This window comes from Numida meleagris, chromosome 6 (assembly GCF_002078875.1).
Source record: "Numida meleagris isolate 19003 breed g44 Domestic line chromosome 6, NumMel1.0, whole genome shotgun sequence".
Taxonomy (NCBI): Eukaryota; Metazoa; Chordata; class Aves; order Galliformes; family Numididae; genus Numida; species Numida meleagris.
This window is the reverse complement of record NC_034414.1, coordinates 60,596,214-60,609,654: the sequence shown is the minus strand read 5'-3', so window position 1 is coordinate 60,609,654 and position 13,441 is coordinate 60,596,214. Positions and strand designations below refer to the sequence as shown.

The 13,441-nt window shown below is 47.6% G+C and overlaps 1 long non-coding RNA gene across 1 annotated transcript in view; it reads right to left on the bottom strand.

The window, feature by feature from the left end:
- The window catches only part of LOC110402153, a 185,504-nt gene that overhangs the window by 50,854 nt on the left and 121,209 nt on the right, over positions 1 to 13,441 (bottom strand). The window contains exon 10 of the long non-coding RNA XR_002440930.1: positions 5,070 to 6,737. This is a non-coding gene — a long non-coding RNA (uncharacterized LOC110402153). The remainder of the gene's footprint in view (positions 1 to 5,069; positions 6,738 to 13,441) is intronic.

Sequence of the window (13,441 nt, the reverse complement as noted above, 5' to 3'; positions counted from 1 at the left end):
TCAGAAATCTTCTCCCCTGCAAGTACTTAAGTAGAGATGAAGTCAGTTCTTCCATTATATAAACAGAACGGATTGAGCTTGCTTGGTTTTCCACTGTTAGGTAAGAACTCCAGACCTCACATCACTCTTGCCACTCTTAACCTGAAACCATCCATGTGCATCGACACTCTCAGGAGGATTTGCACCTTTCAAAAATGTCTACAAGAACAGTAACTGTAGCAGCCATACCCAACTCCACGACCGTGGTTGGCTCTACAGACAACTTTTCCATAACATTATCACATTGGTAAGCACAGTGCTCTTTGGTTGTGTGCTGAATATTATCACATGCCTACTTATTACAATGTTTTCAGTACTTCTAATACATTGCTAAAACACCAGGCAGAGGATTTACTTACCGTGCAACACACATGCATTTTTCCAATGGGAAAGGAGCAGTGCACAGATCTTCTAGGAGTTTGAATCATTCTAAAAATCCATGCTGTGAGCTGCTGTCACACAGAGGTACCACACATCCCTGGTGAGCCTGCAGAGACCAGGGCAGACCCAGGTAATGAGCAGGTACGTGCACACTCAGTGTTTGTGTGTGCTGCAGGGACTCGTGGGACTTGTACCAGGGGCCTGTGCAAATGATTCACACTGGATGCAGAGAAGACACGGTGTGAGTATCACTGATGGAAGCTGCTGAGAGAGTTGCACATGCAGCGTTGTGCATAATTACAGGCAAATCTTCCTGGCTGTCTCTTTCCATTTAGCAGCTTTACTGACAGAAGAAAACAACCAATCTGAGGAGCCAGGAGGTTTGCTGGTGTCTGTGAGTTATGATTCTGCAAGGATGTGAGCAGATTACAGATGACAGACCTGAGCACAAGTTTTCAGTGCTGTTGCTCAGCTCCTGCCGGTGCAAGTCAGTCGCTCCATGGAGCATGGCCAGCAGCAGATGCTGCTGCAGACACGTGGCCGTGTGCACCCGGCTGCTGGCACACGGAGCCATACCAGGTCTTAGTTTCCCATTTCTAAGAATACAAGACATAGAAATTACAGCAGTAACGATCTTCTTTGTGCAACTCAAAACCCTGAAGATTTTTTAAAAAATCCTCGTGGTCTAACAAATGCTATATAATCGGATTTTTTTCTTTTTCTAACTATGTTTAGAAAAGCTTATAAGTGTCTCTGAGATGCAGCTTGTGGCTTAAGAAGAAGGATGATGTAGGGGTGTCAAAGCTATATTGCTAGCAGCTGCTATCAAATTAAGATATAGATTTGCAAACCTTCCAGAAGCAAGTGGTCCCACCGGGGAAGCTGTCGGCAGGATTCTGTGAGATAATCTGCTGAGAGGAAGCGCTCTCATAAATCGAGGGTGTGCTCTGGGCTCTCAGCACATCGCGGCGTTCAGCCTTAAAATATGTGGGGCTGCCGAGCGTATCCCAGACGTAACCACTTGGCAGCAGAGTAGGAGTGCTGCAGATGTTGGTTTCTGTCTGAGGACTAGGGAAGCAGCCTCGCAAAGGACTGCCTACAAGCTCCATTTAGAGGTCTGCTGTTTTCTTGATTTACAAAGGTTCAGTTTTCACATCTCCGAGCTGTCCGCAGCATCCCCAAGAGGTGGGTGCAGGCTGCAGTGCCCGGCTCATCCTGGCTCCTCAGTCCCCATTGCAAAGTGCACACGGGCATTAGAGGCGGCAGCACTGAGGCTCAGTGTTGCTGACCTGGCCACAGGGGAAATGGAGACACTGACTCCCCAAGGAGCAGGTCAGGTCCTGCACTGGCCAGGAGGTGCCTGCTGGGGTGGGGAGGAGTTTGCATTTCAAGGCTTTGGGAAGATTTGTGCCAAGGGCTTCCCCCGGAGAGCAACTCCCAGGCACCCATTGCACCCACCCAGGGAGCACCTCCTGCAGCATGCACCCAGCAGCCATGGTGGCCTCAGCAGCTTTCTGCCTGGGCTCCAGCTCTTCTCCATCACGAGCTCAGTGTGTGATGCTCTGGCTGGGATGGCAGCAAGTGTCACTAGGGGCCAGCACACAGCTGGAAAAAAACCCACCGACTTTCCTTTTCATGCATGGATAAAGCAGATACATGCAGATATTAACATATCTGCTATTCAAGAGTCAGTATGGGAACGGCTTCACAATCCCAAACTCACCAGAAATTAAATGAAAGGAAATAGGATTTATAAAACCCAATAAAAGAGAGCAGAGGAAGCAGTAGAGAAGAACAGATGAAGATACCATTTTTTTTTAATAATAGGATTATATTATCTTCTATCCTGAGATATCCAAAACCCAATTCATTTTTCTTTATGGCTTGCCATACTAATCCTGAGTCACTGAAGCTGACATAGAGCTCGCACGATCTTACAACACAAGGATCCATGCTCAGCACAACATGAGCAGTGGGCTTGGGCAGCAGGGAGCTCAGCCTGTATGACAGAACACTTTCAAGATAGCACTGGTAGCATGATAAACTGAAGGGATGCCGCTGCGTGCTTTAAATTAAAGATTTTCCACACTTCGCAGGCATGGCATCGTCTCTAAATATCAAAAAACAGCTTTTGGTCATGGATTCAGGTGTGACACAGCAATACTGCTGCGCTGAAAGAACCTCCCTGGAACCTCACCTGCAGCCAGGAGGCTGGCAAGGCACTGTGTTCATCATGGAGTCGTAGACTTCCAGAATCACAGCATGGTTGGGTTGGAAGGGACCTCACAGCCCCCCATGCCCCAGCCCCTGCCATGGGCTAGGTGCCCCCACCAGATCTGACTGCCCAGGGCCCATCCAAGGCCTCAGGCATCTCCAGATCTCCAGGGATGGAGCATTCCTCCACACCTGCATGGCCATGTGCTCTGGGCTGTAGGCAAGTTCTCCAGTTGCATTCTGTAAATCTAGCATATTTCTTCCTCCTCATCCTGCATAGAAGTGGCCCATGAGACATCCTGTAGAAAAGCCATGCCAGGATACTGATACATTCCTTTTTTTTGGTAGCTTAAAGCACAGGTTTAGGGAAGAGGAGGAGAAGAGGCAACAACCTACTGCTCCCTGCCCGCTCTCTCTCTTGCCACCAGCCATGGTCCCCCAGCAGAGAACTGTCACATCAGCTACCAGACTGAGACCCAGGCACAGCCATCTCCCACTGCCTTTCACAGCCAAAACTCACTCCCAAAACTTCACTTTTCTCCTCCCTCAGCTGAAACATTCAGAGCAGCAAAACACAGGAAGAGATGTGTCCTCAGCAGCCCTGCTGAGCAGTAAATCTGAGGCTGAGAGGCACGAAGAGCTCAGAAACCTCTCATGTTGGCTCAGGAGGTAGCCTCACTGCATCTCAGAGAAACTCCAGAAAGAGGAGGAAACTGGAAAAAACACAGGGCTGGATCAGCTGCCTGAGAGTCTGGAACAGGAGGCAGGAAAGCACGCTTTCTGCAAAAGCCACGGAAAAGGGAAAGACAGGAAGCGATGCACTGGAAAACCCAGATCTTGGCATGGGCATGCACACCTCTCTGGTTCAGCTGCATTCCATTCCCTGCAGCTGCTGAGAACAGATGAGGAGCAGCCAAACCAGCACCCTCCCCATGTCATGGTGGTGGGGGTGTGCGAGCATGAACTCACACAGCCAGCTACCAGCTGTGGTGCTGCATATAGGGGTGTCCCACATCCCAGCTATCCGCACACCTTTACTGGGAGCCCTCATGGACCCCAGCCCTAGGAGGAGTGCTGGCCTCATGCAGTGCTGGGGCTGCAAGACACAAGGGTGGTGACACAGAAGCCACGTTCTGCCGCTCTGTGCCTCAGCCACACTTCATCAGAGCTGCTGGTAACTCTAAAGGGTTTCTGCAATGAGCATTTACATCCATGGGCAAAGAAAGGAGCCCATTCTCTGTCCCATGATGTGCTGTGAGCCTTAATCATCTACTGCCATAATTGCTCAAGAAGATTTTTCCTGATGCATTTATGTACTCCACCTGATTAGCAGTCATATAACAGCAAGCAATTTGCCATAATATTCTAAGAGCGCTTAATTTTCTCTTTGATGAAAGAGTTGTAAATGTAGGCACCTGTGCTCAACAGTTCGTCTGATTACTTGCTTAGTTATTGTCATGCTTTCCATTATTATTTGATATTTGCAAACAGCACTATTAGTGTGATCCACTGCCTAGTGCCCACTGAAGAAAGCACAGGTGCTTCTCATAACTACTTCATAATGTATTTTCTATAAATCCCCCTCATGCCAAGGTGTCATTTTAGATAATACGCCTCGATGCTCAACTTCCTATGGGAACAGGCTCCTCTCTGGTGGAGAAAGGAGAACACAGGTGAAAATATTGCAGCAAGGCAACCTCACTGAGTTACACAAGACCACATAGTTTGAGGAATGTCTACCTGTCACAGCATGATGGCCCCTACACCATGAGCAACTGATGGGGTTTTTTTCCAACATTCATGGAATCCAAACTTGTTTTTCACACAGTGAAGCCCAGATGACAACAGGAAGGGTGTGAGTGAGCTGAACAACGCCCATGTACCAGGTACGGCTTACAGGAAGGAAGAGTTCAAGATCCCATCTTTGCTCTTCAGGCCTGACAAGCACTTAAAGAAAGGACAGGAGGAACAAAGCTTCATTTCCCTTGCAAGCCTGAAGAATCTGCTGAAAGTCAGTGCAAGTCGCTGAGGGCACCATTAGCTGTTTATGGGTCAAATCAAAGTTGTTGATTTCAATTTACGATTGTTGAGTTCAAGCTATGCATGAGATCCACTTTGTTCCCCTCGCTCTGATAGCTGCCAGCAGCCTGGAGACTTTGTTTCTGCCCCAGCAATGCTGGTAAATGGAGAATGTCCCCAGGCCCCTCAACCTGTTCTCATCAGCCAGGTGTTGTCCAATTTACAGTATCAGTGCTTTGCATGTACAGGGTTTGAGAAGTGCTAGGGATGATTTAACTCCTCCCACAACACCGCTTACACATTGTCATGCTACAATGGGATGACAATAGCAGCGTGGCAAAGCCTTTGGCTACAGCAAATGAAAAGGAGCCCAAACGCAGCAGCCACAGAAATGAAGGGAAAAAAGAGCTACTTACCCTGGGAAGGCCTCAGGCAGGCAGGGATCTCCAGCAAAATCCCCACACATCCACTGCCAGCCCTTAAAGGGGGGCTGGGAAAGGGTGGATCCTGGCTCCAGCCCTTCCATCACTCAAGTACATTGCATGCACCTGAGCTCCCCTGGGCTGGCCCTGCCTTCCCACCAGGTGCTCCATCACTGCTTCAGGCTGTGACTTAGCATCTCCACTACACAGACAAGGCCAGACTGTGCTCACAAGTTGTTTGGAAGTTCCTCATCCAAAAACTTTCTACCACAGCTGTGTTACAGATTCAAACAATTCATAAGGATCGAATCCAATCAAGTCAAGGGGCATGTATTGGCGCAAGTCATTGTGCTGATCTCTGGAGCACCCTCTGCATTTAGGCAAAACTTGAGGGCTGTGAGAGTTGCCTGGCACAACATCATCTCATCCTTTTTCTGCAGCGCTGACTTCCTTCCCTGATTAACTGGAAGACGTTGCTTTCAAAAGGCATCTTATCCAGCACTCGGCACACCAGCAACGCTGTGCTGCACTGCTGACTTTTGGAAGGCACCACAAGCCCATGGCAGGAGGTGCTGACAGAGCTCCCAAAACTCCTCCAGCCTTGGAGCTCCCACAGTCGTTCTGCAGTTCCTCTCCATAGGTGCACTCCTACATTCACCCAGCCACGAAGGCTGCCTGCGCTGTATGATGGCTCACGTGGGTGTTTAACATCGTAGCTCGGTTCTTCTACTTGCTGTGTTCTTCAGAGAACACAGAATTTGCAAACTGAGTTGGAAAAAGATGGAACTTGGAATATTTCCAGCGCTGAATCAATCATTAATAAGTAGATTTATCACATATTTCGACCCCTACCATCACTCACGGACTATTCCCACACAATTCAGTGGGTTGTAGTGAAGCAATGCCCGAGCAGAAGAGGCCAGGCCAGTGGTGTGGCTGATGTCTGTAGTGCTATGAAAGCATAGCAGTGTCCGAGCCAAGCTAACCTGGCTTCTGCTGCATGCTCTGCAGCCATCTTCACCTGATCTCCCAGCACAGAGCAGCCCATGGGCCCCAGCTGCCCTGGTTGGTTAAGTCAAAATTTACCTTACATTGTAATTAAAAAAAAGAAAAACTACTTAATGAAAATAAATGACATTTTAATTCTAAAGAAATATCTGAATTCTCTATTGATATATGCATACATTAATCATATAATGGAGTGGGGCCACTTTCCAACAGTGTTCACTCCTATTAATTACACTTGTAAAATGCCCAAACGATGCAACTTCTACGCATGCTCACTTTAAAAATTGTGAGACGTGGTTTGAGAGCCGAAGCCCCTAATATATATTTTTTTCAAAACAGTGTATGAAAGCTGTATCTTTAGTTACAAACACTGACACAAATTCGTCTCAAATTTCTCAATTACAATTACTAATGAACGGCTTTTTCCCTGTGGAGGATGCTCAGTACCGGTTGAATCTCTGACTGCTGCCTAATTCCGTCTGTTTAGCCTTTTGCCATCTTTTATTGACAGAAGAGCACAAAGATATTTTAAATGTCTTCATTGATATCGACTAAAACTTCCAGCTGAGTCGTTTCAAAGGCTTGAGCAGTTCAAGGAGCATACAAAATTCATTCAGACGTCTTGCATTTCTATTAAAGAGATTCTGCAAAAGGCTAAAAATAATAATGAAAAAGCCCATCAAAGAAACAACAACAACAAAAAGATGACATTATGAGAATATTCCTCCCCAGAACAGTTGTTGGTTATAAGCAGTCAGGATATGTCTCAAGGTTTTGATGTTTGGGTTCTGTGGAAAAAAATAGCCCTCTACCAAAGCCCAGCACTATTCACCTTTTTGCAGTATGCTTTGATTCAGAGCTTCAGCAAGAGCTGAGCCAAACCAATAACAACGCGAAAGGTTTTCATGGCTCCACTCCAAAATGCCTTTGCACGGAAGGGTATTTTTAGAAGGGATCTCATAAGTCAAAGCAGACCTAAGCTCGGATGTTACCATCGCCTGAATTACAGGGTTCCTCAAAACAATTTCCTAACATCTAATTTTAAAAGCTAAGTTGATTGTCTCTATAGCACTCAATTTTTAATCCTGCTGTATTTTTTCATTTACGATATGAAGCCTACTGTCAGTGGTATAGTGTGTGTATACAAAAAGCACTAGCAGGTAATGGCTACCTATTGCTCTACAAAAGCCTGGAGGCTGAGCTCTGAACAAAATCCTCTGACGCTGGGGGTTTGTAGCATTGGTGAATGCACCAGAGCAAGGTCCTGGATAAGCAGTGGATCCTCCCTGTCCAGAACTGCTCATGGTGCCAATAGATAAGAGCTGGAGCAACCTGCACTAGTCCTGAGGCTCACGCTGCTCAGTTTGCCCCAAGCTGGACATCAGGAAATACTACTTTTCTGAAAGAGTGGTCAGACGCTGGAACGGGCTGCCCAGGGAGGTGGCTGAGTCACCATCCCTGGAGATGTTCAAGAAACGTTTAGATATAGCGTTGGGAGACATGGTTTAGTGGGGTTATTGGTGGTAGGTGGATGGTTGGACTAGGTGATCTTGTAGGTCTTTTCCAACCTAGCTAATTCTATGATTCTATGATTCTAAGCTCAGGGCTTCAGCCCACTCAGCCAGGTTTCCTGCTTGGGCAGAGTCCCACCCCCGCTCCTCCTGCCCATAGCCACCACTGACGCAGAGGTTTTGGGGGTAAGTGGCAGGTACTCAAGGCTGGATTTCATCAGGCTCCAATTGCTTGAAAACATCTAATTTATCTAACTACACTTTTACCATCTCTTTCCCTGCTATTCCCTTTGTTACAATTAATTGCAAAAACTGTCTGGTAACAATTCACCTTTTTCCAAAGTCTGAAATAATAAAGTATTGAATTTTAGCCTTCATTTGTTTCCCTTCACTGCTCCAAACAAGGGCCACGCGTTCCTTTTTCTTCTTATTTCTGGTGCGCGTAGAGATGTCTTTCTTCTTGCTTTTTATGTCCTTTGCCAGTTTTATGCCTCATGTGTTTTGATTATACCTGCATAGTTGAGAGATTATTCCTTGCTATTCACTCATAGCCATGTGCCTCTGTCTGTTTTTGGAGGATGCTTTTTACTTCTCGCCAGGTTGAGGCCTGGGGACGGCCTGTGCTATGCTCCATACAATGACACTGCTCTTCCCCTTCACGGTGCCCCCGGGGACCCTCGCTGCTGCCTCCCCCATCTTACTGCTGCCTGCCTTTCTGAACCCCATCACCTTTATTTTGCCCTTCTCCTTTTCTTTAGAATGTCAAATTCTATCATTTTATAATTTTCTTTATGGTTGTTATTGCCCGAATTGCCATTTGCCTTCAGTATCTCCACCAGCCTTTCTCTTGGTAAGTATCAAATCTAGAGTAGCCCTTCACAGTGCTTTTCCAGTAGGCCCTCCGGCAATTCTTCTTAACTGAGAAAAGTCAACGCGTGTTCACAGGGCTGGATGCAAACACAGGGGATGACCTGCATCCCTGGGACTCCACTGCTGCATGTGGAGTGAATGTGCCCTCCCAAATCCCAGTCAGTCTGTGGGAGATGAGCACAAGCAGCCATTCTCACAGGCTACCAGCTTCTCTGCTGTTTTTTCCATTAATTTCAATTCCATGCCCTCACGACAAAGTATTTGTATCACATATAAGTGCATTGTTACCCATGCTAAACCAGACTATTTTCCCCTCTCAGAGCATGCTTTGTGGATATAGGTTCAGCTTTAGCAATCAGAATTGATCTGCAGACGTTGTTGGCACTCACCCGTTGAATTGGAACTCAGCCTTTCAGCCACTTCATTCTGAATTTTTTACCAGCATTAATTACCTTGGACTGTACACCACCTATCGTTGCTCCCAGATGGGATAAGCTAAACCCTGACACTTCTATTTTTGGGTAGGTACATTTCTTGATTCAGTTAAAATGTTCCAATATCAATCCTCAGACATCTCATTCATAGAGAATGGGTGCCTCCTGATGTTCAGGTTGTTCTAAAACCAAACCTTGCTGGGAACCTAAGCACGTGGTCAAGATGGAGACTCAAATATTTGGAATTTGATTCTGTAAAATAAAGCACGTGCAGCACAGAGCATCCCATCCTTTTCCTGTTAAGGAAAAGGTTGGTTTAGTTACGAGTATTTACATTGCCTTCATCCAGTCTCCTTCCACTGTACTGATGCACTGCAAAGTCATAGAATCATAGGGTCATAGAATGGCTTGGGTTGGAAGAGACCTCAAGGATCACCAAGTTCCAATCCCCTACCACAGGCAGAGCTGCCAGCCTCTAGATCAAGTACTAGATCAGCTGGAAGAGTTCAGTCCTGAGTGAGATCTTTTCCTTTTAGTGAAAGCTTATGCCAGTATCTTCCAGCATTAACCATGAAGCGTTTCTGGCTACATCTCGTATCACACTGTGATGTGCAGTCCGTAACGCCTCCCAGGGAAGCAGTTTTGCAAGTTTTCAGTCTATGTGGGACACTGAAGCCGAGGCACCTGCTCTGCCAGCAAGCCATCACCTTGGCTGGCCTCAGAAACCCAGAAGGGCAAGCTGCACACTCACCTCCCCTCACAGCCCAGCCAGTCCCAGACCCCTAGAAAACATAGAGTCCCACCCACTGCCCGGGAAGGACTCCTGTCCCAGCACAGTCTTGGGCCATGTTTCCTCCTGTGGGGTTTGGTGATAGCTTCCTGCAGCCGCCTGCCAGCTGCTGCTGATCCTAGTGGCTTCCTACCACCAAGGGGCTTCAGACTTATCCCCACGGGCTTCAAATAAAGTGAAAGGAGATTAAGGCTCATTTTGCTCCTGCATAAATGCTGCCTGACACAAAATCTTTACAACCCGAGTTGGGAGCATCAAACAAATCACAGGCTCCTCATACCAAGTGATTAACTTGTCCAGCACCGAGCCAGTCCACCAGCAGCCTCCCCTCATCGTAAATCAGCTCTTTTCTTTGGAAACGGAGGTGCCTGCCAGAAATAGCACTCCTGAGCCAGGTGATGCTAATGGCATCGACCGCGACTCTGCGGGCTGTGATTGCTCCTCTCCTGAGCCTGCTCCATCAGCACCCCACAGAGCTCCCGGCCCCCACTGCCTGCCCCCCCCCCCCAGCCAGCAATCAGCCACACGCCTTCAGGACAGATCCCATCAGTGCCACGGACTGCACCGGCAGCCTCTCCCCTGGGGTCAGGTCCTGCCTTCCTTAACAAGTTAAGGAGACCTCCTGCGTCTCGAGGAATCGCTAAGGGTGAAATAGGAATCATTTTTCCAGTGCTCACAACTGCAGCCTGGTGTTCAGGAGCCTGCTGCCTGGCTGCGTGACGCGTTACCGTGCCACAGGGCGGGCTGCAGGGCCCTCATCCAGAGGGGAGCAGTTCATAGGGCTGGTTTGCACCCAAGCATCCCAGCAGGTGAATGGTCCCTTGGCAGAGTTGGGAGAAACAGCCCCTGGAGGAATCACAGAATTGTAGGGGATGGAAGGGCACCTCTAGAGACCATCGAGCCCAAAACCCCGCAAAGCAGGCTCCCTACAGCAGGCAAACTCCTATTTTAATCAGCAAACACTGCTCAGAACCAAACTTCAGCCTCAAAATTAAACAGAAACATTCAGCGAGTCTGTAAAAGCGGTGCCTGAACTGCAGACTGTTTTTCAGGCCAGCTCAGTCGCATGGTCTCCATCCATTTGGACTCAGTGCCCCAGGCAGCAGCCAGTGCTGTTTGCAGAAGGGAAGCAGCTCCCTTCTACCCTTGGCATGTTTGCACAGGGAAGCTGCGTGTTGTCTTCGAGTCGGCTGATACAACCTAGCGGTACCACAATGCACATTAATTTCTTGGTTGCATTTCTAATAACGGCCCGTAGTAATTGGTGTTACCATGTGATCCGTTCCAGTTTCATCAAACAATGCTGAATCCGCCTATGGAATGAAAATAGGCTCTGTTCTGGATGTTTGCAGTTTGACTACTATTTAAGAGCCTGTTTTTATTAACAGTAATATTTAACAGCGAAACCAGAGCGTGTTGCTGGAACCAGGCACAGCCTTTAATATTTCCCACAGCAATTGCCCAGCCAAAGCACTTCCCTGATAAACTCTGACATGAGGGAATGCATTATACACTGCACAATTACTATTTATAGAGAAAAGAACCAATGGGAATAAAACAAGAATATTCTGCTATATTTCTTCTTCTGCCCCAAATGCTTAATTTGTATCATACTCTTGAGTCTTTGAAGACATGGCTCAGTGCAAATACCATCCTTTAATTCAAGCCAATGTAAACCCCACTGAAATGGGATGTGCTCCAGCTTTGCCCATCAGTAAGGCAGGCTCTCCCTGGTGCCTGCAGTCACAGAGGACAAAGCCCAGGACACGGGAGAATCAAGTCCTAGAAGTAAAGCACGCACCACTGTTGGAAAGCAGTGTTACTTGGATGATAATTAACGTTTTTACTCAGGAAAGGCAAATGAGACGTGAGGCAAACTCCCAGGGCTCGCACTGCTGCACGTTGACCAGGAGGCACTTCAGTAAATGCTGACTTGTGCAGGAGGAGCCCTGGGCCTTCTGCCAGGCACCCAGCTTGCACCTGGGGCTGGATCAATCCCACGCCGCATTTCCCAACCTATTTCAGACACGCTTTGCTGCCTACAGCAACAGGCAGTGGTGCCAAGGAAGGTGACCCCGGCGTCAGCATCAGGCTCGTGCAACTGGTGCACGCTCAAGGAAAAGCTGAGGAGGGACAAAATGGAACCAAGAAATTTAATTATCTGAGCTGCACAAGAAGTCCTTGGGTGAGGCAAGAACTTAACCCAAACTCATCAGTCACGGTTCAGTTCCTTAATTTCTAAAACCTCCTTCTTTATCATGAAAAATGTCCTTGTCCCTCCCATTCAGTTTCTTCCTAATTTCTCTTGCCTTACAAAGAAAAAAAAAAACAAAAAGCTGCCATTGTCTGCAGTTTTGCTACTAAAGAAAAAGTGTATTCTGGTACTAAAAACTGATGTCAGATGGTTTCTCATCATCTGAAAACAAAATCCTTTTCTTTACTAATTTGATTTGACTGTTGTTAAAGTGAATCCCATGTAATTATCATAAACGAGAGAGGCAGAGAGATGGAATTCCAGGCGGCCATCTGAGTCGAGGTGCCCACATTATGAATACTGGCACCTTAACACGGGGCTGAGGCTTCCTCCTCTGCCCAGCCCCTGTCCAGCATTTTTCTTCAGCATTTCAATGGCAAGAGGGAAAAAGAAATTAACTGAAGTGTACTCATGTGAGTCAACTCTGGCTGGAAAGTGGTACCCAGAGGAGAAAACACAATGGTGTAGAGCTATCTTAGTAGAACGAAATCGTTAACAACAAAATAATCGCTATTTGCTTAGCTGCAAGTAACCGGGGAGCTCTGGAGCTGCTCTCATTAATACCCTATTAACACAACTGGCTGTTGTGCCGCGTGGCAGAGGCGTTAAAGCAGGGGGGGAATGGGGCTGGGAGATGATGAGGGGTGAGGAAGACACCAGCCCCATCCATGCACGAAGCAGGTCGCTCCTGCCTGGAAGCCGGCCGAACTCCGCCTTCATCCTTCCTCTTCTGAACAAAAAGTGCCTGAAATCTAATGGAGACGAAAGATTTCCCTTTAACTTCCTGCAAGACGTTCCCTCTCTCCCCTGGCCAGGAGCTGCAGCCTCCATCCAAGGGGCCCAGCTGCTGTCAGTGCCCAGCACACGCTGCGCAGTGATTGTGCTGCATGCAGCCAGCACCCGGCAATGGGAGCTGTGCTCGGGGCTTGGGCCACGTTTTGCTATTGCCAGTACCTCCAAGTGGCTGCCGTGAAGCGAAACACTTCAAAACACTCTCTCAGTACTTGGCTCATCTGATTTTCATCCTGTGCTGCTAGAAACAACTAAAATACTGCCTGGAGGGAGAATAAAGATGAGCAAATTAGTGAATATCTCAATTTCTGGCAAAGAAATGTAGAGAAGTCAGTTCCAAGCGTCTTCTCAGAGACCTTCTCCTCCCACGGGGAGACTGAGGACGCTGAGGCTGAACCTCCTGATGTGTAACTGGCATAAGAATGGGGGGAAACAGTCAGGTTTGTGCCACATCACAGGGTGGAAGTGGAGTAACTGAGTCCGATCGCTTCCCCCGGGCGCGGGAGCCAGCGTGCTGCTTCATCCAAGGTGCTCAGCTATTTTCCATGTGCCTTCACAGGCAAGAAATATTTTAAAGATTTATTTATACTGATTTTTTTTTTTTAAAGCTCACTGCAAAAAGCAGGATGGGTGAAGAAGTCAATGGAATAAAGTACATGCACACACATACGTTTAGATATACATTTAAGTATCGGGAAAAGTGCAAG